This window comes from Phyllobates terribilis, unplaced genomic scaffold, assembly GCF_046119375.1.
Source record: "Phyllobates terribilis strain yellow unplaced genomic scaffold, ASM4611937v1 Scaffold_3__8_contigs__length_932513732, whole genome shotgun sequence".
Taxonomy (NCBI): Eukaryota; Metazoa; Chordata; class Amphibia; order Anura; family Dendrobatidae; genus Phyllobates; species Phyllobates terribilis.
This window is the reverse complement of record NW_027362763.1, coordinates 6,894,917-6,917,319: the sequence shown is the minus strand read 5'-3', so window position 1 is coordinate 6,917,319 and position 22,403 is coordinate 6,894,917. Positions and strand designations below refer to the sequence as shown.

The window sequence follows — 22,403 nt, the reverse complement described above, 5'->3', positions numbered from 1 at the left end:
CGATGATTCTTTTGCAAACTGCTCATGGCTCCCACAGCTAGACCTAGGAGGCTTTCCTCCATAGGCCAAACAAGCCTTCGATAGCTCAGCTGGTAGAGCGGAGGACTGTAGTTGTAAATTAGCAATCCTTAGGTCGCTGGTTCAATTCCGGCTCGAAGGACATTTTCTTCGTCCTATCTTATGTTTTGTACCTACTGGCAAACACACCAGTGCTATGCTCCTTCTGTACGACTATAAAAAAAATCTAGTCTAGGAAACTTTCCTCCGTTGCACCTTGGGTTTTCAAAACGTAGGTGGCAGCAACATAGCCTTTACTTGCGGGACCTGCTGTGGGCCAAAGAGGAACGTTCTTCAACCGTAGCATGATACCCAAGCAAAAGACAACAACGTCCCTGGGTGGGCTTGAACCACCAACCTTTCGGTTAACAGCCGAACGCGCTAACCGATTGCGCTACAGAGACACAAGCCTCTACTTGATTTTCTGACAGCCTCAGCCAGGTCAAACACAATTTACGCAGATGATTTGCAAGAATAACATGATAAAAGAAAGCTATAGAAACAAAGAAACAATTGCAGAACCCTAGGAATACTCTAATAGCCCACAAATAAGCTCTTACTGATGAATACCATCGCATGGACCTGAAGTCAGACAGTAATTAGGTTCTCCTCTTATCACCTGTAACCAGCAGCAGAGTGGCGCAGCGGAAGCGTGCTGGGCCCATAACCCAGAGGTCGATGGATCGAAACCATCCTCTGCTAAGTTATTGCTTTTTTTTATAGAATTCACCTTTACATTTTGCCAAAATGCTTCAGTCAAAGCAAGCGCGTTTCGGCTAAAAGAATAAAAATGAGCTCAAAAAATAAAAATGAGCTCAAAAATTAAACCAAACTAAAAAAGTCTAAAGCTTCTGCATGGGATTGTGCTACATTACAACTTCCTTCTACAAACTATTTAGGTTTATTTCACTCCCTTCAATTTGGTTTTCCATATACGTAGAAAAGGTTTGCTAGAAAGTTGCTTGCCCATATTTGTAAGCCAACATTCACCTTATGAATTCCACTTATGGTCTTCAACTTTGGCAAAAAGTAATCCGCACTTAAAAAAAAAAAAAAAAAAAAAAAAAAAACGAAAGAGGATGCAATGGCACGTGTCACAGCATATGAAAATTGTTATGTGTTGTGGCAAGAAACTAAAAACGAGGTCATCAAGCATGGGGGATTAGCTCAAGTGGTAGAGCGCTCGCTTAGCATGCGAGAGGTAGCGGGATCGATGCCCGCATTCTCCAAATTTATCATTTATTGTTTTTTTCAGTTGGTAGAGCGATGATTCTTTTGCAAACTGCTCATGGCTCCCACAGCTAGACCTAGGAGGCTTTCCTCCATAGGCCAAACAAGCCTTCGATAGCTCAGCTGGTAGAGCGGAGGACTGTAGTTGTAAATTAGCAATCCTTAAGTTGCTGGTTCAATTCCGGCTCGAAGGACATTTTCTTCGTCCTATCTTATGTTTTGTACCTACTGGCAAACACACCAGTGCTATGCTCCTTCTGTACGACTATAAAAAAAATCTAGTCCAGGAAACTTTCCTCCGTTGCACCTTGGGTTTTCAAAACGTAGGTGGCAGCAACATAGCCTTTACTTGCGGGACCTGCTGTGGGCCAAAGAGGAACGTTCTTCAACCGTAGCATGATACCCAAGCAAAAGACAACAACGTCCCTGGGTGGGCTTGAACCACCAACCTTTCGGTTAACAGCCGAACGCGCTAACCGATTGCGCTACAGAGACACAAGCCTCTACTTGATTTTCTGACAGCCTCAGCCAGGTCAAACACAATTTACGCAGATGATTTGCAAGAATAACATGATAAAAGAAAGCTATAGAAACAAAGAAACAATTGCAGAACCCTAGGAATACTCTAATAGCCCACAAATAAGCTCTTACTGATGAATACCATCGCATGGACCTGAAGTCAGACAGTAATTAGGTTCTCCTCTTATCACCTGTAACCAGCAGCAGAGTGGCGCAGCGGAAGCGTGCTGGGCCCATAACCCAGAGGTCGATGGATCGAAACCATCCTCTGCTAAGTTATTGCTTTTTTTTATAGAATTCACCTTTACATTTTGCCAAAATGCTTCAGTCAAAGCAAGCGCGTTTCGGCTAAAAGAATAAAAATGAGCTCAAAAAATAAAAATGAGCTCAAAAATTAAACCAAACTAAAAAAGTCTAAAGCTTCTGCATGGGATTGTGCTACATTACAACTTCCTTCTACAAACTATTTAGGTTTATTTCACTCCCTTCAATTTGGTTTTCCATATACGTAGAAAAGGTTTGCTAGAAAGTTGCTTGCCCATATTTGTAAGCCAACATTCACCTTATGAATTCCACTTATGGTCTTCAACTTTGGCAAAAAGTAATCCGCACTTAAAAAAAAAAAAAAAAAAAAAAAAAAAAACGAAAGAGGATGCAATGGCACGTGTCACAGCATATGAAAATTGTTATGTGTTGTGGCAAGAAACTAAAAACGAGGTCATCAAGCATGGGGGATTAGCTCAAGTGGTAGAGCGCTCGCTTAGCATGCGAGAGGTAGCGGGATCGATGCCCGCATTCTCCAAATTTATCATTTATTGTTTTTTTCAGTTGGTAGAGCGATGATTCTTTTGCAAACTGCTCATGGCTCCCACAGCTAGACCTAGGAGGCTTTCCTCCATAGGCCAAACAAGCCTTCGATAGCTCAGCTGGTAGAGCGGAGGACTGTAGTTGTAAATTAGCAATCCTTAAGTTGCTGGTTCAATTCCGGCTCGAAGGACATTTTCTTCGTCCTATCTTATGTTTTGTACCTACTGGCAAACACACCAGTGCTATGCTCCTTCTGTACGACTATAAAAAAAATCTAGTCCAGGAAACTTTCCTCCGTTGCACCTTGGGTTTTCAAAACGTAGGTGGCAGCAACATAGCCTTTACTTGCGGGACCTGCTGTGGGCCAAAGAGGAACGTTCTTCAACCGTAGCATGATACCCAAGCAAAAGACAACAACGTCCCTGGGTGGGCTTGAACCACCAACCTTTCGGTTAACAGCCGAACGCGCTAACCGATTGCGCCACAGAGACACAAGCCTCTACTTGATTTTCTGACAGCCTCAGCCAGGTCAAACACAATTTACGCAGATGATTTGCAAGAATAACATGATAAAAGAAAGCTATAGAAACAAAGAAACAATTGCAGAACCCTAGGAATACTCTAATAGCCCACAAATAAGCTCTTACTGATGAATACCATCGCATGGACCTGAAGTCAGACAGTAATTAGGTTCTCCTCTTATCACCTGTAACCAGCAGCAGAGTGGCGCAGCGGAAGCGTGCTGGGCCCATAACCCAGAGGTCGATGGATCGAAACCATCCTCTGCTAAGTTATTGCTTTTTTTTATAGAATTCACCTTTACATTTTGCCAAAATGCTTCAGTCAAAGCAAGCGCGTTTCGGCTAAAAGAATAAAAATGAGCTCAAAAAATAAAAATGAGCTCAAAAATTAAACCAAACTAAAAAAGTCTAAAGCTTCTGCATGGGATTGTGCTACATTACAACTTCCTTCTACAAACTATTTAGGTTTATTTCACTCCCTTCAATTTGGTTTTCCATATACGTAGAAAAGGTTTGCTAGAAAGTTGCTTGCCCATATTTGTAAGCCAACATTCACCTTATGAATTCCACTTATGGTCTTCAACTTTGGCAAAAAGTAATCCGCACTTAAAAAAAAAAAAAAAAAAAAAAAAAAAAACGAAAGAGGATGCAATGGCACGTGTCACAGCATATGAAAATTGTTATGTGTTGTGGCAAGAAACTAAAAACGAGGTCATCAAGCATGGGGGATTAGCTCAAGTGGTAGAGCGCTCGCTTAGCATGCGAGAGGTAGCGGGATCGATGCCCGCATTCTCCAAATTTATCATTTATTGTTTTTTTCAGTTGGTAGAGCGATGATTCTTTTGCAAACTGCTCATGGCTCCCACAGCTAGACCTAGGAGGCTTTCCTCCATAGGCCAAACAAGCCTTCGATAGCTCAGCTGGTAGAGCGGAGGACTGTAGTTGTAAATTAGCAATCCTTAAGTTGCTGGTTCAATTCCGGCTCGAAGGACATTTTCTTCGTCCTATCTTATGTTTTGTACCTACTGGCAAACACACCAGTGCTATGCTCCTTCTGTACGACTATAAAAAAAATCTAGTCCAGGAAACTTTCCTCCGTTGCACCTTGGGTTTTCAAAACGTAGGTGGCAGCAACATAGCCTTTACTTGCGGGACCTGCTGTGGGCCAAAGAGGAACGTTCTTCAACCGTAGCATGATACCCAAGCAAAAGACAACAACGTCCCTGGGTGGGCTTGAACCACCAACCTTTCGGTTAACAGCCGAACGCGCTAACCGATTGCGCTACAGAGACACAAGCCTCTACTTGATTTTCTGACAGCCTCAGCCAGGTCAAACACAATTTACGCAGATGATTTGCAAGAATAACATGATAAAAGAAAGCTATAGAAACAAAGAAACAATTGCAGAACCCTAGGAATACTCTAATAGCCCACAAATAAGCTCTTACTGATGAATACCATCGCATGGACCTGAAGTCAGACAGTAATTAGGTTCTCCTCTTATCACCTGTAACCAGCAGCAGAGTGGCGCAGCGGAAGCGTGCTGGGCCCATAACCCAGAGGTCGATGGATCGAAACCATCCTCTGCTAAGTTATTGCTTTTTTTTATAGAATTCACCTTTACATTTTGCCAAAATGCTTCAGTCAAAGCAAGCGCGTTTCGGCTAAAAGAATAAAAATGAGCTCAAAAAATAAAAATGAGCTCAAAAATTAAACCAAACTAAAAAAGTCTAAAGCTTCTGCATGGGATTGTGCTACATTACAACTTCCTTCTACAAACTATTTAGGTTTATTTCACTCCCTTCAATTTGGTTTTCCATATACGTAGAAAAGGTTTGCTAGAAAGTTGCTTGCCCATATTTGTAAGCCAACATTCACCTTATGAATTCCACTTATGGTCTTCAACTTTGGCAAAAAGTAATCCGCACTTAAAAAAAAAAAAAAAAAAAAAAAAAAAAACGAAAGAGGATGCAATGGCACGTGTCACAGCATATGAAAATTGTTATGTGTTGTGGCAAGAAACTAAAAACGAGGTCATCAAGCATGGGGGATTAGCTCAAGTGGTAGAGCGCTCGCTTAGCATGCGAGAGGTAGCGGGATCGATGCCCGCATTCTCCAAATTTATCATTTATTGTTTTTTTCAGTTGGTAGAGCGATGATTCTTTTGCAAACTGCTCATGGCTCCCACAGCTAGACCTAGGAGGCTTTCCTCCATAGGCCAAACAAGCCTTCGATAGCTCAGCTGGTAGAGCGGAGGACTGTAGTTGTAAATTAGCAATCCTTAAGTTGCTGGTTCAATTCCGGCTCGAAGGACATTTTCTTCGTCCTATCTTATGTTTTGTACCTACTGGCAAACACACCAGTGCTATGCTCCTTCTGTACGACTATAAAAAAAATCTAGTCCAGGAAACTTTCCTCCGTTGCACCTTGGGTTTTCAAAACGTAGGTGGCAGCAACATAGCCTTTACTTGCGGGACCTGCTGTGGGCCAAAGAGGAACGTTCTTCAACCGTAGCATGATACCCAAGCAAAAGACAACAACGTCCCTGGGTGGGCTTGAACCACCAACCTTTCGGTTAACAGCCGAACGCGCTAACCGATTGCGCCACAGAGACACAAGCCTCTACTTGATTTTCTGACAGCCTCAGCCAGGTCAAACACAATTTACGCAGATGATTTGCAAGAATAACATGATAAAAGAAAGCTATAGAAACAAAGAAACAATTGCAGAACCCTAGGAATACTCTAATAGCCCACAAATAAGCTCTTACTGATGAATACCATCGCATGGACCTGAAGTCAGACAGTAATTAGGTTCTCCTCTTATCACCTGTAACCAGCAGCAGAGTGGCGCAGCGGAAGCGTGCTGGGCCCATAACCCAGAGGTCGATGGATCGAAACCATCCTCTGCTAAGTTATTGCTTTTTTTTATAGAATTCACCTTTACATTTTGCCAAAATGCTTCAGTCAAAGCAAGCGCGTTTCGGCTAAAAGAATAAAAATGAGCTCAAAAAATAAAAATGAGCTCAAAAATTAAACCAAACTAAAAAAGTCTAAAGCTTCTGCATGGGATTGTGCTACATTACAACTTCCTTCTACAAACTATTTAGGTTTATTTCACTCCCTTCAATTTGGTTTTCCATATACGTAGAAAAGGTTTGCTAGAAAGTTGCTTGCCCATATTTGTAAGCCAACATTCACCTTATGAATTCCACTTATGGTCTTCAACTTTGGCAAAAAGTAATCCGCACTTAAAAAAAAAAAAAAAAAAAAAAAAAAAAACGAAAGAGGATGCAATGGCACGTGTCACAGCATATGAAAATTGTTATGTGTTGTGGCAAGAAACTAAAAACGAGGTCATCAGGCATGGGGGATTAGCTCAAGTGGTAGAGCGCTCGCTTAGCATGCGAGAGGTAGCGGGATCGATGCCCGCATTCTCCAAATTTATCATTTATTGTTTTTTTCAGTTGGTAGAGCGATGATTCTTTTGCAAACTGCTCATGGCTCCCACAGCTAGACCTAGGAGGCTTTCCTCCATAGGCCAAACAAGCCTTCGATAGCTCAGCTGGTAGAGCGGAGGACTGTAGTTGTAAATTAGCAATCCTTAGGTCGCTGGTTCAATTCCGGCTCGAAGGACATTTTCTTCGTCCTATCTTATGTTTTGTACCTACTGGCAAACACACCAGTGCTATGCTCCTTCTGTACGACTATAAAAAAAATCTAGTCTAGGAAACTTTCCTCCGTTGCACCTTGGGTTTTCAAAACGTAGGTGGCAGCAACATAGCCTTTACTTGCGGGACCTGCTGTGGGCCAAAGAGGAACGTTCTTCAACCGTAGCATGATACCCAAGCAAAAGACAACAACGTCCCTGGGTGGGCTTGAACCACCAACCTTTCGGTTAACAGCCGAACGCGCTAACCGATTGCGCTACAGAGACACAAGCCTCTACTTGATTTTCTGACAGCCTCAGCCAGGTCAAACACAATTTACGCAGATGATTTGCAAGAATAACATGATAAAAGAAAGCTATAGAAACAAAGAAACAATTGCAGAACCCTAGGAATACTCTAATAGCCCACAAATAAGCTCTTACTGATGAATACCATCGCATGGACCTGAAGTCAGACAGTAATTAGGTTCTCCTCTTATCACCTGTAACCAGCAGCAGAGTGGCGCAGCGGAAGCGTGCTGGGCCCATAACCCAGAGGTCGATGGATCGAAACCATCCTCTGCTAAGTTATTGCTTTTTTTTATAGAATTCACCTTTACATTTTGCCAAAATGCTTCAGTCAAAGCAAGCGCGTTTCGGCTAAAAGAATAAAAATGAGCTCAAAAAATAAAAATGAGCTCAAAAATTAAACCAAACTAAAAAAGTCTAAAGCTTCTGCATGGGATTGTGCTACATTACAACTTCCTTCTACAAACTATTTAGGTTTATTTCACTCCCTTCAATTTGGTTTTCCATATACGTAGAAAAGGTTTGCTAGAAAGTTGCTTGCCCATATTTGTAAGCCAACATTCACCTTATGAATTCCACTTATGGTCTTCAACTTTGGCAAAAAGTAATCCGCACTTAAAAAAAAAAAAAAAAAAAAAAAAAAAAACGAAAGAGGATGCAATGGCACGTGTCACAGCATATGAAAATTGTTATGTGTTGTGGCAAGAAACTAAAAACGAGGTCATCAAGCATGGGGGATTAGCTCAAGTGGTAGAGCGCTCGCTTAGCATGCGAGAGGTAGCGGGATCGATGCCCGCATTCTCCAAATTTATCATTTATTGTTTTTTTCAGTTGGTAGAGCGATGATTCTTTTGCAAACTGCTCATGGCTCCCACAGCTAGACCTAGGAGGCTTTCCTCCATAGGCCAAACAAGCCTTCGATAGCTCAGCTGGTAGAGCGGAGGACTGTAGTTGTAAATTAGCAATCCTTAAGTTGCTGGTTCAATTCCGGCTCGAAGGACATTTTCTTCGTCCTATCTTATGTTTTGTACCTACTGGCAAACACACCAGTGCTATGCTCCTTCTGTACGACTATAAAAAAAATCTAGTCCAGGAAACTTTCCTCCGTTGCACCTTGGGTTTTCAAAACGTAGGTGGCAGCAACATAGCCTTTACTTGCGGGACCTGCTGTGGGCCAAAGAGGAACGTTCTTCAACCGTAGCATGATACCCAAGCAAAAGACAACAACGTCCCTGGGTGGGCTTGAACCACCAACCTTTCGGTTAACAGCCGAACGCGCTAACCGATTGCGCCACAGAGACACAAGCCTCTACTTGATTTTCTGACAGCCTCAGCCAGGTCAAACACAATTTACGCAGATGATTTGCAAGAATAACATGATAAAAGAAAGCTATAGAAACAAAGAAACAATTGCAGAACCCTAGGAATACTCTAATAGCCCACAAATAAGCTCTTACTGATGAATACCATCGCATGGACCTGAAGTCAGACAGTAATTAGGTTCTCCTCTTATCACCTGTAACCAGCAGCAGAGTGGCGCAGCGGAAGCGTGCTGGGCCCATAACCCAGAGGTCGATGGATCGAAACCATCCTCTGCTAAGTTATTGCTTTTTTTTATAGAATTCACCTTTACATTTTGCCAAAATGCTTCAGTCAAAGCAAGCGCGTTTCGGCTAAAAGAATAAAAATGAGCTCAAAAAATAAAAATGAGCTCAAAAATTAAACCAAACTAAAAAAGTCTAAAGCTTCTGCATGGGATTGTGCTACATTACAACTTCCTTCTACAAACTATTTAGGTTTATTTCACTCCCTTCAATTTGGTTTTCCATATACGTAGAAAAGGTTTGCTAGAAAGTTGCTTGCCCATATTTGTAAGCCAACATTCACCTTATGAATTCCACTTATGGTCTTCAACTTTGGCAAAAAGTAATCCGCACTTAAAAAAAAAAAAAAAAAAAAAAAAAAAAACGAAAGAGGATGCAATGGCACGTGTCACAGCATATGAAAATTGTTATGTGTTGTGGCAAGAAACTAAAAACGAGGTCATCAGGCATGGGGGATTAGCTCAAGTGGTAGAGCGCTCGCTTAGCATGCGAGAGGTAGCGGGATCGATGCCCGCATTCTCCAAATTTATCATTTATTGTTTTTTTCAGTTGGTAGAGCGATGATTCTTTTGCAAACTGCTCATGGCTCCCACAGCTAGACCTAGGAGGCTTTCCTCCATAGGCCAAACAAGCCTTCGATAGCTCAGCTGGTAGAGCGGAGGACTGTAGTTGTAAATTAGCAATCCTTAGGTCGCTGGTTCAATTCTGGCTCGAAGGACATTTTCTTCGTCCTATCTTATGTTTTGTACCTACTGGCAAACACACCAGTGCTATGCTCCTTCTGTACGACTATAAAAAAAATCTAGTCTAGGAAACTTTCCTCCGTTGCACCTTGGGTTTTCAAAACGTAGGTGGCAGCAACATAGCCTTTACTTGCGGGACCTGCTGTGGGCCAAAGAGGAACGTTCTTCAACCGTAGCATGATACCCAAGCAAAAGACAACAACGTCCCTGGGTGGGCTTGAACCACCAACCTTTCGGTTAACAGCCGAACGCGCTAACCGATTGCGCTACAGAGACACAAGCCTCTACTTGATTTTCTGACAGCCTCAGCCAGGTCAAACACAATTTACGCAGATGATTTGCAAGAATAACATGATAAAAGAAAGCTATAGAAACAAAGAAACAATTGCAGAACCCTAGGAATACTCTAATAGCCCACAAATAAGCTCTTACTGATGAATACCATCGCATGGACCTGAAGTCAGACAGTAATTAGGTTCTCCTCTTATCACCTGTAACCAGCAGCAGAGTGGCGCAGCGGAAGCGTGCTGGGCCCATAACCCAGAGGTCGATGGATCGAAACCATCCTCTGCTAAGTTATTGCTTTTTTTTATAGAATTCACCTTTACATTTTGCCAAAATGCTTCAGTCAAAGCAAGCGCGTTTCGGCTAAAAGAATAAAAATGAGCTCAAAAAATAAAAATGAGCTCAAAAATTAAACCAAACTAAAAAAGTCTAAAGCTTCTGCATGGGATTGTGCTACATTACAACTTCCTTCTACAAACTATTTAGGTTTATTTCACTCCCTTCAATTTGGTTTTCCATATACGTAGAAAAGGTTTGCTAGAAAGTTGCTTGCCCATATTTGTAAGCCAACATTCACCTTATGAATTCCACTTATGGTCTTCAACTTTGGCAAAAAGTAATCCGCACTTAAAAAAAAAAAAAAAAAAAAAAAAAAAAACGAAAGAGGATGCAATGGCACGTGTCACAGCATATGAAAATTGTTATGTGTTGTGGCAAGAAACTAAAAACGAGGTCATCAAGCATGGGGGATTAGCTCAAGTGGTAGAGCGCTCGCTTAGCATGCGAGAGGTAGCGGGATCGATGCCCGCATTCTCCAAATTTATCATTTATTGTTTTTTTCAGTTGGTAGAGCGATGATTCTTTTGCAAACTGCTCATGGCTCCCACAGCTAGACCTAGGAGGCTTTCCTCCATAGGCCAAACAAGCCTTCGATAGCTCAGCTGGTAGAGCGGAGGACTGTAGTTGTAAATTAGCAATCCTTAAGTTGCTGGTTCAATTCCGGCTCGAAGGACATTTTCTTCGTCCTATCTTATGTTTTGTACCTACTGGCAAACACACCAGTGCTATGCTCCTTCTGTACGACTATAAAAAAAATCTAGTCCAGGAAACTTTCCTCCGTTGCACCTTGGGTTTTCAAAACGTAGGTGGCAGCAACATAGCCTTTACTTGCGGGACCTGCTGTGGGCCAAAGAGGAACGTTCTTCAACCGTAGCATGATACCCAAGCAAAAGACAACAACGTCCCTGGGTGGGCTTGAACCACCAACCTTTCGGTTAACAGCCGAACGCGCTAACCGATTGCGCTACAGAGACACAAGCCTCTACTTGATTTTCTGACAGCCTCAGCCAGGTCAAACACAATTTACGCAGATGATTTGCAAGAATAACATGATAAAAGAAAGCTATAGAAACAAAGAAACAATTGCAGAACCCTAGGAATACTCTAATAGCCCACAAATAAGCTCTTACTGATGAATACCATCGCATGGACCTGAAGTCAGACAGTAATTAGGTTCTCCTCTTATCACCTGTAACCAGCAGCAGAGTGGCGCAGCGGAAGCGTGCTGGGCCTATAACCCAGAGGTCGATGGATCGAAACCATCCTCTGCTAAGTTATTGCTTTTTTTTATAGAATTCACCTTTACATTTTGCCAAAATGCTTCAGTCAAAGCAAGCGCGTTTCGGCTAAAAGAATAAAAATGAGCTCAAAAAATAAAAATGAGCTCAAAAATTAAACCAAACTAAAAAAGTCTAAAGCTTCTGCATGGGATTGTGCTACATTACAACTTCCTTCTACAAACTATTTAGGTTTATTTCACTCCCTTCAATTTGGTTTTCCATATACGTAGAAAAGGTTTGCTAGAAAGTTGCTTGCCCATATTTGTAAGCCAACATTCACCTTATGAATTCCACTTATGGTCTTCAACTTTGGCAAAAAGTAATCCGCACTTAAAAAAAAAAAAAAAAAAAAAAAAAAAAACGAAAGAGGATGCAATGGCACGTGTCACAGCATATGAAAATTGTTATGTGTTGTGGCAAGAAACTAAAAACGAGGTCATCAAGCATGGGGGATTAGCTCAAGTGGTAGAGCGCTCGCTTAGCATGCGAGAGGTAGCGGGATCGATGCCCGCATTCTCCAAATTTATCATTTATTGTTTTTTTCAGTTGGTAGAGCGATGATTCTTTTGCAAACTGCTCATGGCTCCCACAGCTAGACCTAGGAGGCTTTCCTCCATAGGCCAAACAAGCCTTCGATAGCTCAGCTGGTAGAGCGGAGGACTGTAGTTGTAAATTAGCAATCCTTAAGTTGCTGGTTCAATTCCGGCTCGAAGGACATTTTCTTCGTCCTATCTTATGTTTTGTACCTACTGGCAAACACACCAGTGCTATGCTCCTTCTGTACGACTATAAAAAAAATCTAGTCCAGGAAACTTTCCTCCGTTGCACCTTGGGTTTTCAAAACGTAGGTGGCAGCAACATAGCCTTTACTTGCGGGACCTGCTGTGGGCCAAAGAGGAACGTTCTTCAACCGTAGCATGATACCCAAGCAAAAGACAACAACGTCCCTGGGTGGGCTTGAACCACCAACCTTTCGGTTAACAGCCGAACGCGCTAACCGATTGCGCTACAGAGACACAAGCCTCTACTTGATTTTCTGACAGCCTCAGCCAGGTCAAACACAATTTACGCAGATGATTTGCAAGAATAACATGATAAAAGAAAGCTATAGAAACAAAGAAACAATTGCAGAACCCTAGGAATACTCTAATAGCCCACAAATAAGCTCTTACTGATGAATACCATCGCATGGACCTGAAGTCAGACAGTAATTAGGTTCTCCTCTTATCACCTGTAACCAGCAGCAGAGTGGCGCAGCGGAAGCGTGCTGGGCCTATAACCCAGAGGTCGATGGATCGAAACCATCCTCTGCTAAGTTATTGCTTTTTTTTATAGAATTCACCTTTACATTTTGCCAAAATGCTTCAGTCAAAGCAAGCGCGTTTCGGCTAAAAGAATAAAAATGAGCTCAAAAAATAAAAATGAGCTCAAAAATTAAACCAAACTAAAAAAGTCTAAAGCTTCTGCATGGGATTGTGCTACATTACAACTTCCTTCTACAAACTATTTAGGTTTATTTCACTCCCTTCAATTTGGTTTTCCATATACGTAGAAAAGGTTTGCTAGAAAGTTGCTTGCCCATATTTGTAAGCCAACATTCACCTTATGAATTCCACTTATGGTCTTCAACTTTGGCAAAAAGTAATCCGCACTTAAAAAAAAAAAAAAAAAAAAAAAAAAAAACGAAAGAGGATGCAATGGCACGTGTCACAGCATATGAAAATTGTTATGTGTTGTGGCAAGAAACTAAAAACGAGGTCATCAAGCATGGGGGATTAGCTCAAGTGGTAGAGCGCTCGCTTAGCATGCGAGAGGTAGCGGGATCGATGCCCGCATTCTCCAAATTTATCATTTATTGTTTTTTTCAGTTGGTAGAGCGATGATTCTTTTGCAAACTGCTCATGGCTCCCACAGCTAGACCTAGGAGGCTTTCCTCCATAGGCCAAACAAGCCTTCGATAGCTCAGCTGGTAGAGCGGAGGACTGTAGTTGTAAATTAGCAATCCTTAAGTTGCTGGTTCAATTCCGGCTCGAAGGACATTTTCTTCGTCCTATCTTATGTTTTGTACCTACTGGCAAACACACCAGTGCTATGCTCCTTCTGTACGACTATAAAAAAAATCTAGTCCAGGAAACTTTCCTCCGTTGCACCTTGGGTTTTCAAAACGTAGGTGGCAGCAACATAGCCTTTACTTGCGGGACCTGCTGTGGGCCAAAGAGGAACGTTCTTCAACCGTAGCATGATACCCAAGCAAAAGACAACAACGTCCCTGGGTGGGCTTGAACCACCAACCTTTCGGTTAACAGCCGAACGCGCTAACCGATTGCGCCACAGAGACACAAGCCTCTACTTGATTTTCTGACAGCCTCAGCCAGGTCAAACACAATTTACGCAGATGATTTGCAAGAATAACATGATAAAAGAAAGCTATAGAAACAAAGAAACAATTGCAGAACCCTAGGAATACTCTAATAGCCCACAAATAAGCTCTTACTGATGAATTCCATCGCATGGACCTGAAGTCAGACAGTAATTAGGTTCTCCTCTTATCACCTGTAACCAGCAGCAGAGTGGCGCAGCGGAAGCGTGCTGGGCCCATAACCCAGAGGTCGATGGATCGAAACCATCCTCTGCTAAGTTATTGCTTTTTTTTATAGAATTCACCTTTACATTTTGCCAAAATGCTTCAGTCAAAGCAAGCGCGTTTCGGCTAAAAGAATAAAAATGAGCTCAAAAAATAAAAATGAGCTCAAAAATTAAACCAAACTAAAAAAGTCTAAAGCTTCTGCATGGGATTGTGCTACATTACAACTTCCTTCTACAAACTATTTAGGTTTATTTCACTCCCTTCAATTTGGTTTTCCATATACGTAGAAAAGGTTTGCTAGAAAGTTGCTTGCCCACATTTGTAAGCCAACATTCACCTTATGAATTCCACTTATGGTCTTCAACTTTGGCAAAAAGTAATCCGCACTTAAAAAAAAAAAAAAAAAAAAAAAAAAAAACGAAAGAGGATGCAATGGCACGTGTCACAGCATATGAAAATTGTTATGTGTTGTGGCAAGAAACTAAAAACGAGGTCATCAGGCATGGGGGATTAGCTCAAGTGGTAGAGCGCTCGCTTAGCATGCGAGAGGTAGCGGGATCGATGCCCGCATTCTCCAAATTTATCATTTATTGTTTTTTTCAGTTGGTAGAGCGATGATTCTTTTGCAAACTGCTCATGGCTCCCACAGCTAGACCTAGGAGGCTTTCCTCCATAGGCCAAACAAGCCTTCGATAGCTCAGCTGGTAGAGCGGAGGACTGTAGTTGTAAATTAGCAATCCTTAGGTTGCTGGTTCAATTCCGGCTCGAAGGACATTTTCTTCGTCCTATCTTATGTTTTGTACCTACTGGCAAACACACCACTGCTATGCTCCTTCTGTACGACTATAAAAAAAATCTAGTCCAGGAAACTTTCCTCCGTTGCACCTTGGGTTTTCAAAACGTAGGTGGCAGCAACATAGCCTTTACTTGCGGGACCTGCTGTGGGCCAAAGAGGAACGTTCTTCAACCGTAGCATGATACCCAAGCAAAAGACACCAACGTCCCTGGGTGAGCTTGAACCACCAACCTTTCGGTTAACAGCCGAACGCGCTAACCGATTGCGCCACAGAGACACAAGCCTCTACTTGATTTTCTGACAGCCTCAGCCAGGTCAAACACAATTTACGCAGATGATTTGCAAGAATAACATGATAAAAGAAAGCTATAGAAACAAAGAAACAATTGCAGAACCCTAGGAATACTCTAATAGCCCACAAATAAGCTCTTACTGATGAATTCCATCGCATGGACCTGAAGTCAGACAGTAATTAGGTTCTCCTCTTATCACCTGTAACCAGCAGCAGAGTGGCGCAGCGGAAGCGTGCTGGGCCCATAACCCAGAGGTCGATGGATCGAAACCATCCTCTGCTAAGTTATTGCTTTTTTTTATAGAATTCACCTTTACATTTTGCCAAAATGCTTCAGTCAAAGCAAGCGCGTTTCGGCTAAAAGAATAAAAATGAGCTCAAAAAATAAAAATGAGCTCAAAAATTAAACCAAACTAAAAAAGTCTAAAGCTTCTGCATGGGATTGTGCTACATTACAACTTCCTTCTACAAACTATTTAGGTTTATTTCACTCCCTTCAATTTGGTTTTCCATATACGTAGAAAAGGTTTGCTAGAAAGTTGCTTGCCCACATTTGTAAGCCAACATTCACCTTATGAATTCCACTTATGGTCTTCAACTTTGGCAAAAAGTAATCCGCACTTAAAAAAAAAAAAAAAAAAAAAAAAAAAAACGAAAGAGGATGCAATGGCACGTGTCACAGCATATGAAAATTGTTATGTGTTGTGGCAAGAAACTAAAAACGAGGTCATCAGGCATGGGGGATTAGCTCAAGTGGTAGAGCGCTCGCTTAGCATGCGAGAGGTAGCGGGATCGATGCCCGCATTCTCCAAATTTATCATTTATTGTTTTTTTCAGTTGGTAGAGCGATGATTCTTTTGCAAACTGCTCATGGCTCCCACAGCTAGACCTAGGAGGCTTTCCTCCATAGGCCAAACAAGCCTTCGATAGCTCAGCTGGTAGAGCGGAGGACTGTAGTTGTAAATTAGCAATCCTTAGGTCGCTGGTTCAATTCCGGCTCGAAGGACATTTTCTTCGTCCTATCTTATGTTTTGTACCTACTGGCAAACACACCACTGCTATGCTCCTTCTGTACGACTATAAAAAAAATCTAGTCCAGGAAACTTTCCTCCGTTGCACCTTGGGTTTTCAAAACGTAGGTGGCAGCAACATAGCCTTTACTTGCGGGACCTGCTGTGGGCCAAAGAGGAACGTTCTTCAACCGTAGCATGATACCCAAGCAAAAGACACCAACGTCCCTGGGTGGGCTTGAACCACCAACCTTTCGGTTAACAGCCGAACGCGCTAACCGATTGCGCCACAGAGACACAAGCCTCTACTTGATTTTCTGACAGCCTCAGCCAGGTCAAACACAATTTACGCAGATGATTTGCAAGAATAACATGATAAAAGAAAGCTATAGAAACAAAGAAACAATTGCAGAACCCTAGGAATACTCTAATAGCCCACAAATAAGCTCTTACTGATGAATTCCATCGCATGGACCTGAAGTCAGACAGTAATTAGGTTCTCCTCTTATCACCTGTAACCAGCAGCAGAGTGGCGCAGCGGAAGCGTGCTGGGCCCATAACCCAGAGGTCGATGGATCGAAACCATCCTCTGCTAAGTTATTGCTTTTTTTTATAGAATTCACCTTTACATTTTGCCAAAATGCTTCAGTCAAAGCAAGCGCGTTTCGGCTAAAAGAATAAAAATGAGCTCAAAAAATAAAAATGAGCTCAAAAATTAAACCAAACTAAAAAAGTCTAAAGCTTCTGCATGGGATTGTGCTACATTACAACTTCCTTCTACAAACTATTTAGGTTTATTTCACTCCCTTCAATTTGGTTTTCCATATACGTAGAAAAGGTTTGCTAGAAAGTTGCTTGCCCACATTTGTAAGCCAACATTCACCTTATGAATTCCACTTATGGTCTTCAACTTTGGCAAAAAGTAATCCGCACTTAAAAAAAAAAAAAAAAAAAAAAAAAAAAACGAAAGAGGATGCAATGGCACGTGTCACAGCATATGAAAATTGTTATGTGTTGTGGCAAGAAACTAAAAACGAGGTCATCAGGCATGGGGGATTAGCTCAAGTGGTAGAGCGCTCGCTTAGCATGCGAGAGGTAGCGGGATCGATGCCCGCATTCTCCAAATTTATCATTTATTGTTTTTTTCAGTTGGTAGAGCGATGATTCTTTTGCAAACTGCTCATGGCTCCCACAGCTAGACCTAGGAGGCTTTCCTCCATAGGCCAAACAAGCCTTCGATAGCTCAGCTGGTAGAGCGGAGGACTGTAGTTGTAAATTAGCAATCCTTAGGTTGCTGGTTCAATTCCGGCTCGAAGGACATTTTCTTCGTCCTATCTTATGTTTTGTACCTACTGGCAAACACACCACTGCTATGCTCCTTCTGTACGACTATAAAAAAAATCTAGTCCAGGAAACTTTCCTCCGTTGCACCTTGGGTTTTCAAAACGTAGGTGGCAGCAACATAGCCTTTACTTGCGGGACCTGCTGTGGGCCAAAGAGGAACGTTCTTCAACCGTAGCATGATACCCAAGCAAAAGACACCAACGTCCCTGGGTGGGCTTGAACCACCAACCTTTCGGTTAACAGCCGAACGCGCTAACCGATTGCGCCACAGAGACACAAGCCTCTACTTGATTTTCTGACAGCCTCAGCCAGGTCAAACACAATTTACGCAGATGATTTGCAAGAATAACATGATAAAAGAAAGCTATAGAAACAAAGAAACAATTGCAGAACCCTAGGAATACTCTAATAGCCCACAAATAAGCTCTTACTGATGAATTCCATCGCATGGACCTGAAGTCAGACAGTAATTAGGTTCTCCTCTTATCACCTGTAACCAGCAGCAGAGTGGCGCAGCGGAAGCGTGCTGGGCCCATAACCCAGAGGTCGATGGATCGAAACCATCCTCTGCTAAGTTATTGCTTTTTTTTATAGAATTCACCTTTACATTTTGCCAAAATGCTTCAGTCAAAGCAAGCGCGTTTCGGCTAAAAGAATAAAAATGAGCTCAAAAAATAAAAATGAGCTCAAAAATTAAACCAAACTAAAAAAGTCTAAAGCTTCTGCATGGGATTGTGCTACATTACAACTTCCTTCTACAAACTATTTAGGTTTATTTCACTCCCTTCAATTTGGTTTTCCATATACGTAGAAAAGGTTTGCTAGAAAGTTGCTTGCCCATATTTGTAAGCCAACATTCACCTTATGAAAAAAAAAAAAAAAAAAAAAACGAAAGAGGATGCAATGGCACGTGTCACAGCATATGAAAATTGTTATGTGTTGTGGCAAGAAACTAAAAACGAGGTCATCAGGCATGGGGGATTAGCTCAAGTGGTAGAGCGCTCGCTTAGCATGCGAGAGGTAGCGGGATCGATGCCCGCATTCTCCAAATTTATCATTTATTGTTTTTTTCAGTTGGTAGAGCGATGATTCTTTTGCAAACTGCTCATGGCTCCCACAGCTAGACCTAGGAGGCTTTCCTCCATAGGCCAAACAAGCCTTCGATAGCTCAGCTGGTAGAGCGGAGGACTGTAGTTGTAAATTAGCAATCCTTAGGTCGCTGGTTCAATTCCGGCTCGAAGGACATTTTCTTCGTCCTATCTTATGTTTTGTACCTACTGGCAAACACACCACTGCTATGCTCCTTCTGTACGACTATAAAAAAAATCTAGTCCAGGAAACTTTCCTCCGTTGCACCTTGGGTTTTCAAAACGTAGGTGGCAGCAACATAGCCTTTACTTGCGGGACCTGCTGTGGGCCAAAGAGGAACGTTCTTCAACCGTAGCATGATACCCAAGCAAAAGACACCAACGTCCCTGGGTGGGCTTGAACCACCAACCTTTCGGTTAACAGCCGAACGCGCTAACCGATTGCGCCACAGAGACACAAGCCTCTACTTGATTTTCTGACAGCCTCAGCCAGGTCAAACACAATTTACGCAGATGATTTGCAAGAATAACATGATAAAAGAAAGCTATAGAAACAAAGAAACAATTGCAGAACCCTAGGAATACTCTAATAGCCCACAAATAAGCTCTTACTGATGAATTCCATCGCATGGACCTGAAGTCAGACAGTAATTAGGTTCTCCTCTTATCACCTGTAACCAGCAGCAGAGTGGCGCAGCGGAAGCGTGCTGGGCCCATAACCCAGAGGTCGATGGATCGAAACCATCCTCTGCTAAGTTATTGCTTTTTTTTATAGAATTCACCTTTACATTTTGCCAAAATGCTTCAGTCAAAGCAAGCGCGTTTCGGCTAAAAGAATAAAAATGAGCTCAAAAAATAAAAATGAGCTCAAAAATTAAACCAAACTAAAAAAGTCTAAAGCTTCTGCATGGGATTGTGCTACATTACAACTTCCTTCTACAAACTATTTAGGTTTATTTCACTCCCTTCAATTTGGTTTTCCATATACGTAGAAAAGGTTTGCTAGAAAGTTGCTTGCCCATATTTGTAAGCCAACATTCACCTTATGAAAAAAAAAAAAAAAAAAAAAACGAAAGAGGATGCAATGGCACGTGTCACAGCATATGAAAATTGTTATGTGTTGTGGCAAGAAACTAAAAACGAGGTCATCAGGCATGGGGGATTAGCTCAAGTGGTAGAGCGCTCGCTTAGCATGCGAGAGGTAGCGGGATCGATGCCCGCATTCTCCAAATTTATCATTTATTGTTTTTTTCAGTTGGTAGAGCGATGATTCTTTTGCAAACTGCTCATGGCTCCCACAGCTAGACCTAGGAGGCTTTCCTCCATAGGCCAAACAAGCCTTCGATAGCTCAGCTGGTAGAGCGGAGGACTGTAGTTGTAAATTAGCAATCCTTAGGTCGCTGGTTCAATTCCGGCTCGAAGGACATTTTCTTCGTCCTATCTTATGTTTTGTACCTACTGGCAAACACACCACTGCTATGCTCCTTCTGTACGACTATAAAAAAAATCTAGTCCAGGAAACTTTCCTCCGTTGCACCTTGGGTTTTCAAAACGTAGGTGGCAGCAACATAGCCTTTACTTGCGGGACCTGCTGTGGGCCAAAGAGGAACGTTCTTCAACCGTAGCATGATACCCAAGCAAAAGACACCAACGTCCCTGGGTGGGCTTGAACCACCAACCTTTCGGTTAACAGCCGAACGCGCTAACCGATTGCGCCACAGAGACACAAGCCTCTACTTGATTTTCTGACAGCCTCAGCCAGGTCAAACACAATTTACGCAGATGATTTGCAAGAATAACATGATAAAAGAAAGCTATAGAAACAAAGAAACAATTGCAGAACCCTAGGAATACTCTAATAGCCCACAAATAAGCTCTTACTGATGAATTCCATCGCATGGACCTGAAGTCAGACAGTAATTAGGTTCTCCTCTTATCACCTGTAACCAGCAGCAGAGTGGCGCAGCGGAAGCGTGCTGGGCCCATAACCCAGAGGTCGATGGATCGAAACCATCCTCTGCTAAGTTATTGCTTTTTTTTATAGAATTCACCTTTACATTTTGCCAAAATGCTTCAGTCAAAGCAAGCGCGTTTCGGCTAAAAGAATAAAAATGAGCTCAAAAAATAAAAATGAGCTCAAAAATTAAACCAAACTAAAAAAGTCTAAAGCTTCTGCATGGGATTGTGCTACATTACAACTTCCTTCTACAAACTATTTAGGTTTATTTCACTCCCTTCAATTTGGTTTTCCATATACGTAGAAAAGGTTTGCTAGAAAGTTGCTTGCCCACATTTGTAAGCCAACATTCACCTTATGAATTCCACTTATGGTCTTCAACTTTGGCAAAAAGTAATCCGCACTTAAAAAAAAAAAAAAAAAAAAAAAAAAAAACGAAAGAGGATGCAATGGCACGTGTCACAGCATATGAAAATTGTTATGTGTTGTGGCAAGAAACTAAAAACGAGGTCATCAGGCATGGGGGATTAGCTCAAGTGGTAGAGCGCTCGCTTAGCATGCGAGAGGTAGCGGGATCGATGCCCGCATTCTCCAAATTTATCATTTATTGTTTTTTTCAGTTGGTAGAGCGATGATTCTTTTGCAAACTGCTCATGGCTCCCACAGCTAGACCTAGGAGGCTTTCCTCCATAGGCCAAACAAGCCTTCGATAGCTCAGCTGGTAGAGCGGAGGACTGTAGTTGTAAATTAGCAATCCTTAGGTTGCTGGTTCAATTCCGGCTCGAAGGACATTTTCTTCGTCCTATCTTATGTTTTGTACCTACTGGCAAACACACCAGTGCTATGCTCCTTCTGTACGACTATAAAAAAAATCTAGTCCAGGAAACTTTCCTCCGTTGCACCTTGGGTTTTCAAAACGTAGGTGGCAGCAACATAGCCTTTACTTGCGGGACCTGCTGTGGGCCAAAGAGGAACGTTCTTCAACCGTAGCATGATACCCAAGCAAAAGACACCAACGTCCCTGGGTGGGCTTGAACCACCAACCTTTCGGTTAACAGCCGAACGCGCTAACCGATTGCGCCACAGAGACACAAGCCTCTACTTGATTTTCTGACAGCCTCAGCCAGGTCAAACACAATTTACGCAGATGATTTGCAAGAATAACATGATAAAAGAAAGCTATAGAAACAAAGAAACAATTGCAGAACCCTAGGAATACTCTAATAGCCCACAAATAAGCTCTTACTGATGAATTCCATCGCATGGACCTGAAGTCAGACAGTAATTAGGTTCTCCTCTTATCACCTGTAACCAGCAGCAGAGTGGCGCAGCGGAAGCGTGCTGGGCCCATAACCCAGAGGTCGATGGATCGAAACCATCCTCTGCTAAGTTATTGCTTTTTTTTATAGAATTCACCTTTACATTTTGCCAAAATGCTTCAGTCAAAGCAAGCGCGTTTCGGCTAAAAGAATAAAAATGAGCTCAAAAAATAAAAATGAGCTCAAAAATTAAACCAAACTAAAAAAGTCTAAAGCTTCTGCATGGGATTGTGCTACATTACAACTTCCTTCTACAAACTATTTAGGTTTATTTCACTCCCTTCAATTTGGTTTTCCATATACGTAGAAAAGGTTTGCTAGAAAGTTGCTTGCCCACATTTGTAAGCCAACATTCACCTTATGAATTCCACTTATGGTCTTCAACTTTGGCAAAAAGTAATCCGCACTTAAAAAAAAAAAAAAAAAAAAAAAAAAAAACGAAAGAGGATGCAATGGCACGTGTCACAGCATATGAAAATTGTTATGTGTTGTGGCAAGAAACTAAAAACGAGGTCATCAGGCATGGGGGATTAGCTCAAGTGGTAGAGCGCTCGCTTAGCATGCGAGAGGTAGCGGGATCGATGCCCGCATTCTCCAAATTTATCATTTATTGTTTTTTTCAGTTGGTAGAGCGATGATTCTTTTGCAAACTGCTCATGGCTCCCACA

The 22,403-nt window shown here is 42.1% G+C and overlaps 53 non-coding genes across 53 annotated transcripts; 36 read left to right on the top strand and 17 right to left on the bottom strand.

The window, feature by feature from the left end:
- The first annotated feature begins 74 nt into the window (after positions 1 to 74).
- On the top strand, positions 75 to 160 carry TRNAY-GUA (transfer RNA tyrosine (anticodon GUA)). The gene is given in 2 exon segments: positions 75 to 111; positions 125 to 160. It is a non-coding gene; the product is annotated as a tRNA-Tyr (tRNA).
- Positions 161 to 387: 227 nt separating this feature from the next.
- On the bottom strand, positions 388 to 461 carry TRNAN-GUU (transfer RNA asparagine (anticodon GUU)). Its single transcript has one exon. It is a non-coding gene; the product is annotated as a tRNA-Asn (tRNA).
- Positions 462 to 1,213: 752 nt separating this feature from the next.
- TRNAA-AGC (transfer RNA alanine (anticodon AGC)) lies at positions 1,214 to 1,286 on the top strand. The gene has a single exon. It is a non-coding gene; the product is annotated as a tRNA-Ala (tRNA).
- Positions 1,287 to 1,395: 109 nt separating this feature from the next.
- On the top strand, positions 1,396 to 1,481 carry TRNAY-GUA (transfer RNA tyrosine (anticodon GUA)). The gene is given in 2 exon segments: positions 1,396 to 1,432; positions 1,446 to 1,481. It is a non-coding gene; the product is annotated as a tRNA-Tyr (tRNA).
- Positions 1,482 to 1,708: 227 nt separating this feature from the next.
- On the bottom strand, positions 1,709 to 1,782 carry TRNAN-GUU (transfer RNA asparagine (anticodon GUU)). Its single transcript has one exon. It is a non-coding gene; the product is annotated as a tRNA-Asn (tRNA).
- A 753-nt stretch (positions 1,783 to 2,535) lies between these two features.
- Positions 2,536 to 2,608, top strand: TRNAA-AGC (transfer RNA alanine (anticodon AGC)). Its single transcript has one exon. It is a non-coding gene; the product is annotated as a tRNA-Ala (tRNA).
- A 109-nt stretch (positions 2,609 to 2,717) lies between these two features.
- TRNAY-GUA (transfer RNA tyrosine (anticodon GUA)) lies at positions 2,718 to 2,803 on the top strand. Its single transcript is given in 2 exon segments — positions 2,718 to 2,754; positions 2,768 to 2,803. It is a non-coding gene; the product is annotated as a tRNA-Tyr (tRNA).
- A 227-nt stretch (positions 2,804 to 3,030) lies between these two features.
- On the bottom strand, positions 3,031 to 3,104 carry TRNAN-GUU (transfer RNA asparagine (anticodon GUU)). Its single transcript has one exon. It is a non-coding gene; the product is annotated as a tRNA-Asn (tRNA).
- Positions 3,105 to 3,857: 753 nt separating this feature from the next.
- TRNAA-AGC (transfer RNA alanine (anticodon AGC)) lies at positions 3,858 to 3,930 on the top strand. Its single transcript has one exon. It is a non-coding gene; the product is annotated as a tRNA-Ala (tRNA).
- A 109-nt stretch (positions 3,931 to 4,039) lies between these two features.
- Positions 4,040 to 4,125, top strand: TRNAY-GUA (transfer RNA tyrosine (anticodon GUA)). Its single transcript is given in 2 exon segments — positions 4,040 to 4,076; positions 4,090 to 4,125. It is a non-coding gene; the product is annotated as a tRNA-Tyr (tRNA).
- A 227-nt stretch (positions 4,126 to 4,352) lies between these two features.
- Positions 4,353 to 4,426, bottom strand: TRNAN-GUU (transfer RNA asparagine (anticodon GUU)). Its single transcript has one exon. It is a non-coding gene; the product is annotated as a tRNA-Asn (tRNA).
- Positions 4,427 to 5,179: 753 nt separating this feature from the next.
- Positions 5,180 to 5,252, top strand: TRNAA-AGC (transfer RNA alanine (anticodon AGC)). Its single transcript has one exon. It is a non-coding gene; the product is annotated as a tRNA-Ala (tRNA).
- Positions 5,253 to 5,361: 109 nt separating this feature from the next.
- On the top strand, positions 5,362 to 5,447 carry TRNAY-GUA (transfer RNA tyrosine (anticodon GUA)). The gene is given in 2 exon segments: positions 5,362 to 5,398; positions 5,412 to 5,447. It is a non-coding gene; the product is annotated as a tRNA-Tyr (tRNA).
- A 227-nt stretch (positions 5,448 to 5,674) lies between these two features.
- Positions 5,675 to 5,748, bottom strand: TRNAN-GUU (transfer RNA asparagine (anticodon GUU)). Its single transcript has one exon. It is a non-coding gene; the product is annotated as a tRNA-Asn (tRNA).
- Positions 5,749 to 6,501: 753 nt separating this feature from the next.
- TRNAA-AGC (transfer RNA alanine (anticodon AGC)) lies at positions 6,502 to 6,574 on the top strand. The gene has a single exon. It is a non-coding gene; the product is annotated as a tRNA-Ala (tRNA).
- Positions 6,575 to 6,683: 109 nt separating this feature from the next.
- On the top strand, positions 6,684 to 6,769 carry TRNAY-GUA (transfer RNA tyrosine (anticodon GUA)). The gene is given in 2 exon segments: positions 6,684 to 6,720; positions 6,734 to 6,769. It is a non-coding gene; the product is annotated as a tRNA-Tyr (tRNA).
- Positions 6,770 to 6,996: 227 nt separating this feature from the next.
- TRNAN-GUU (transfer RNA asparagine (anticodon GUU)) lies at positions 6,997 to 7,070 on the bottom strand. Its single transcript has one exon. It is a non-coding gene; the product is annotated as a tRNA-Asn (tRNA).
- Positions 7,071 to 7,823: 753 nt separating this feature from the next.
- TRNAA-AGC (transfer RNA alanine (anticodon AGC)) lies at positions 7,824 to 7,896 on the top strand. Its single transcript has one exon. It is a non-coding gene; the product is annotated as a tRNA-Ala (tRNA).
- A 109-nt stretch (positions 7,897 to 8,005) lies between these two features.
- On the top strand, positions 8,006 to 8,091 carry TRNAY-GUA (transfer RNA tyrosine (anticodon GUA)). Its single transcript is given in 2 exon segments — positions 8,006 to 8,042; positions 8,056 to 8,091. It is a non-coding gene; the product is annotated as a tRNA-Tyr (tRNA).
- A 227-nt stretch (positions 8,092 to 8,318) lies between these two features.
- Positions 8,319 to 8,392, bottom strand: TRNAN-GUU (transfer RNA asparagine (anticodon GUU)). The gene has a single exon. It is a non-coding gene; the product is annotated as a tRNA-Asn (tRNA).
- Positions 8,393 to 9,145: 753 nt separating this feature from the next.
- On the top strand, positions 9,146 to 9,218 carry TRNAA-AGC (transfer RNA alanine (anticodon AGC)). Its single transcript has one exon. It is a non-coding gene; the product is annotated as a tRNA-Ala (tRNA).
- A 109-nt stretch (positions 9,219 to 9,327) lies between these two features.
- Positions 9,328 to 9,413, top strand: TRNAY-GUA (transfer RNA tyrosine (anticodon GUA)). Its single transcript is given in 2 exon segments — positions 9,328 to 9,364; positions 9,378 to 9,413. It is a non-coding gene; the product is annotated as a tRNA-Tyr (tRNA).
- A 227-nt stretch (positions 9,414 to 9,640) lies between these two features.
- TRNAN-GUU (transfer RNA asparagine (anticodon GUU)) lies at positions 9,641 to 9,714 on the bottom strand. Its single transcript has one exon. It is a non-coding gene; the product is annotated as a tRNA-Asn (tRNA).
- A 753-nt stretch (positions 9,715 to 10,467) lies between these two features.
- TRNAA-AGC (transfer RNA alanine (anticodon AGC)) lies at positions 10,468 to 10,540 on the top strand. Its single transcript has one exon. It is a non-coding gene; the product is annotated as a tRNA-Ala (tRNA).
- Positions 10,541 to 10,649: 109 nt separating this feature from the next.
- On the top strand, positions 10,650 to 10,735 carry TRNAY-GUA (transfer RNA tyrosine (anticodon GUA)). Its single transcript is given in 2 exon segments — positions 10,650 to 10,686; positions 10,700 to 10,735. It is a non-coding gene; the product is annotated as a tRNA-Tyr (tRNA).
- A 227-nt stretch (positions 10,736 to 10,962) lies between these two features.
- On the bottom strand, positions 10,963 to 11,036 carry TRNAN-GUU (transfer RNA asparagine (anticodon GUU)). Its single transcript has one exon. It is a non-coding gene; the product is annotated as a tRNA-Asn (tRNA).
- A 226-nt stretch (positions 11,037 to 11,262) lies between these two features.
- Positions 11,263 to 11,334, top strand: TRNAI-UAU (transfer RNA isoleucine (anticodon UAU)). Its single transcript has one exon. It is a non-coding gene; the product is annotated as a tRNA-Ile (tRNA).
- A 455-nt stretch (positions 11,335 to 11,789) lies between these two features.
- TRNAA-AGC (transfer RNA alanine (anticodon AGC)) lies at positions 11,790 to 11,862 on the top strand. The gene has a single exon. It is a non-coding gene; the product is annotated as a tRNA-Ala (tRNA).
- A 109-nt stretch (positions 11,863 to 11,971) lies between these two features.
- TRNAY-GUA (transfer RNA tyrosine (anticodon GUA)) lies at positions 11,972 to 12,057 on the top strand. Its single transcript is given in 2 exon segments — positions 11,972 to 12,008; positions 12,022 to 12,057. It is a non-coding gene; the product is annotated as a tRNA-Tyr (tRNA).
- A 227-nt stretch (positions 12,058 to 12,284) lies between these two features.
- TRNAN-GUU (transfer RNA asparagine (anticodon GUU)) lies at positions 12,285 to 12,358 on the bottom strand. Its single transcript has one exon. It is a non-coding gene; the product is annotated as a tRNA-Asn (tRNA).
- A 226-nt stretch (positions 12,359 to 12,584) lies between these two features.
- Positions 12,585 to 12,656, top strand: TRNAI-UAU (transfer RNA isoleucine (anticodon UAU)). Its single transcript has one exon. It is a non-coding gene; the product is annotated as a tRNA-Ile (tRNA).
- Positions 12,657 to 13,111: 455 nt separating this feature from the next.
- Positions 13,112 to 13,184, top strand: TRNAA-AGC (transfer RNA alanine (anticodon AGC)). Its single transcript has one exon. It is a non-coding gene; the product is annotated as a tRNA-Ala (tRNA).
- A 109-nt stretch (positions 13,185 to 13,293) lies between these two features.
- TRNAY-GUA (transfer RNA tyrosine (anticodon GUA)) lies at positions 13,294 to 13,379 on the top strand. Its single transcript is given in 2 exon segments — positions 13,294 to 13,330; positions 13,344 to 13,379. It is a non-coding gene; the product is annotated as a tRNA-Tyr (tRNA).
- A 227-nt stretch (positions 13,380 to 13,606) lies between these two features.
- TRNAN-GUU (transfer RNA asparagine (anticodon GUU)) lies at positions 13,607 to 13,680 on the bottom strand. Its single transcript has one exon. It is a non-coding gene; the product is annotated as a tRNA-Asn (tRNA).
- A 753-nt stretch (positions 13,681 to 14,433) lies between these two features.
- TRNAA-AGC (transfer RNA alanine (anticodon AGC)) lies at positions 14,434 to 14,506 on the top strand. Its single transcript has one exon. It is a non-coding gene; the product is annotated as a tRNA-Ala (tRNA).
- Positions 14,507 to 14,615: 109 nt separating this feature from the next.
- TRNAY-GUA (transfer RNA tyrosine (anticodon GUA)) lies at positions 14,616 to 14,701 on the top strand. The gene is given in 2 exon segments: positions 14,616 to 14,652; positions 14,666 to 14,701. It is a non-coding gene; the product is annotated as a tRNA-Tyr (tRNA).
- Positions 14,702 to 14,928: 227 nt separating this feature from the next.
- TRNAN-GUU (transfer RNA asparagine (anticodon GUU)) lies at positions 14,929 to 15,002 on the bottom strand. Its single transcript has one exon. It is a non-coding gene; the product is annotated as a tRNA-Asn (tRNA).
- A 753-nt stretch (positions 15,003 to 15,755) lies between these two features.
- On the top strand, positions 15,756 to 15,828 carry TRNAA-AGC (transfer RNA alanine (anticodon AGC)). Its single transcript has one exon. It is a non-coding gene; the product is annotated as a tRNA-Ala (tRNA).
- Positions 15,829 to 15,937: 109 nt separating this feature from the next.
- On the top strand, positions 15,938 to 16,023 carry TRNAY-GUA (transfer RNA tyrosine (anticodon GUA)). Its single transcript is given in 2 exon segments — positions 15,938 to 15,974; positions 15,988 to 16,023. It is a non-coding gene; the product is annotated as a tRNA-Tyr (tRNA).
- Positions 16,024 to 16,250: 227 nt separating this feature from the next.
- TRNAN-GUU (transfer RNA asparagine (anticodon GUU)) lies at positions 16,251 to 16,324 on the bottom strand. The gene has a single exon. It is a non-coding gene; the product is annotated as a tRNA-Asn (tRNA).
- A 753-nt stretch (positions 16,325 to 17,077) lies between these two features.
- Positions 17,078 to 17,150, top strand: TRNAA-AGC (transfer RNA alanine (anticodon AGC)). The gene has a single exon. It is a non-coding gene; the product is annotated as a tRNA-Ala (tRNA).
- A 109-nt stretch (positions 17,151 to 17,259) lies between these two features.
- On the top strand, positions 17,260 to 17,345 carry TRNAY-GUA (transfer RNA tyrosine (anticodon GUA)). The gene is given in 2 exon segments: positions 17,260 to 17,296; positions 17,310 to 17,345. It is a non-coding gene; the product is annotated as a tRNA-Tyr (tRNA).
- A 227-nt stretch (positions 17,346 to 17,572) lies between these two features.
- TRNAN-GUU (transfer RNA asparagine (anticodon GUU)) lies at positions 17,573 to 17,646 on the bottom strand. The gene has a single exon. It is a non-coding gene; the product is annotated as a tRNA-Asn (tRNA).
- A 700-nt stretch (positions 17,647 to 18,346) lies between these two features.
- On the top strand, positions 18,347 to 18,419 carry TRNAA-AGC (transfer RNA alanine (anticodon AGC)). The gene has a single exon. It is a non-coding gene; the product is annotated as a tRNA-Ala (tRNA).
- A 109-nt stretch (positions 18,420 to 18,528) lies between these two features.
- Positions 18,529 to 18,614, top strand: TRNAY-GUA (transfer RNA tyrosine (anticodon GUA)). The gene is given in 2 exon segments: positions 18,529 to 18,565; positions 18,579 to 18,614. It is a non-coding gene; the product is annotated as a tRNA-Tyr (tRNA).
- A 227-nt stretch (positions 18,615 to 18,841) lies between these two features.
- On the bottom strand, positions 18,842 to 18,915 carry TRNAN-GUU (transfer RNA asparagine (anticodon GUU)). The gene has a single exon. It is a non-coding gene; the product is annotated as a tRNA-Asn (tRNA).
- A 700-nt stretch (positions 18,916 to 19,615) lies between these two features.
- On the top strand, positions 19,616 to 19,688 carry TRNAA-AGC (transfer RNA alanine (anticodon AGC)). The gene has a single exon. It is a non-coding gene; the product is annotated as a tRNA-Ala (tRNA).
- Positions 19,689 to 19,797: 109 nt separating this feature from the next.
- Positions 19,798 to 19,883, top strand: TRNAY-GUA (transfer RNA tyrosine (anticodon GUA)). Its single transcript is given in 2 exon segments — positions 19,798 to 19,834; positions 19,848 to 19,883. It is a non-coding gene; the product is annotated as a tRNA-Tyr (tRNA).
- A 227-nt stretch (positions 19,884 to 20,110) lies between these two features.
- TRNAN-GUU (transfer RNA asparagine (anticodon GUU)) lies at positions 20,111 to 20,184 on the bottom strand. Its single transcript has one exon. It is a non-coding gene; the product is annotated as a tRNA-Asn (tRNA).
- A 753-nt stretch (positions 20,185 to 20,937) lies between these two features.
- Positions 20,938 to 21,010, top strand: TRNAA-AGC (transfer RNA alanine (anticodon AGC)). The gene has a single exon. It is a non-coding gene; the product is annotated as a tRNA-Ala (tRNA).
- Positions 21,011 to 21,119: 109 nt separating this feature from the next.
- Positions 21,120 to 21,205, top strand: TRNAY-GUA (transfer RNA tyrosine (anticodon GUA)). The gene is given in 2 exon segments: positions 21,120 to 21,156; positions 21,170 to 21,205. It is a non-coding gene; the product is annotated as a tRNA-Tyr (tRNA).
- Positions 21,206 to 21,432: 227 nt separating this feature from the next.
- TRNAN-GUU (transfer RNA asparagine (anticodon GUU)) lies at positions 21,433 to 21,506 on the bottom strand. Its single transcript has one exon. It is a non-coding gene; the product is annotated as a tRNA-Asn (tRNA).
- A 753-nt stretch (positions 21,507 to 22,259) lies between these two features.
- Positions 22,260 to 22,332, top strand: TRNAA-AGC (transfer RNA alanine (anticodon AGC)). Its single transcript has one exon. It is a non-coding gene; the product is annotated as a tRNA-Ala (tRNA).
- The last annotated feature ends 71 nt before the right edge of the window (positions 22,333 to 22,403 follow it).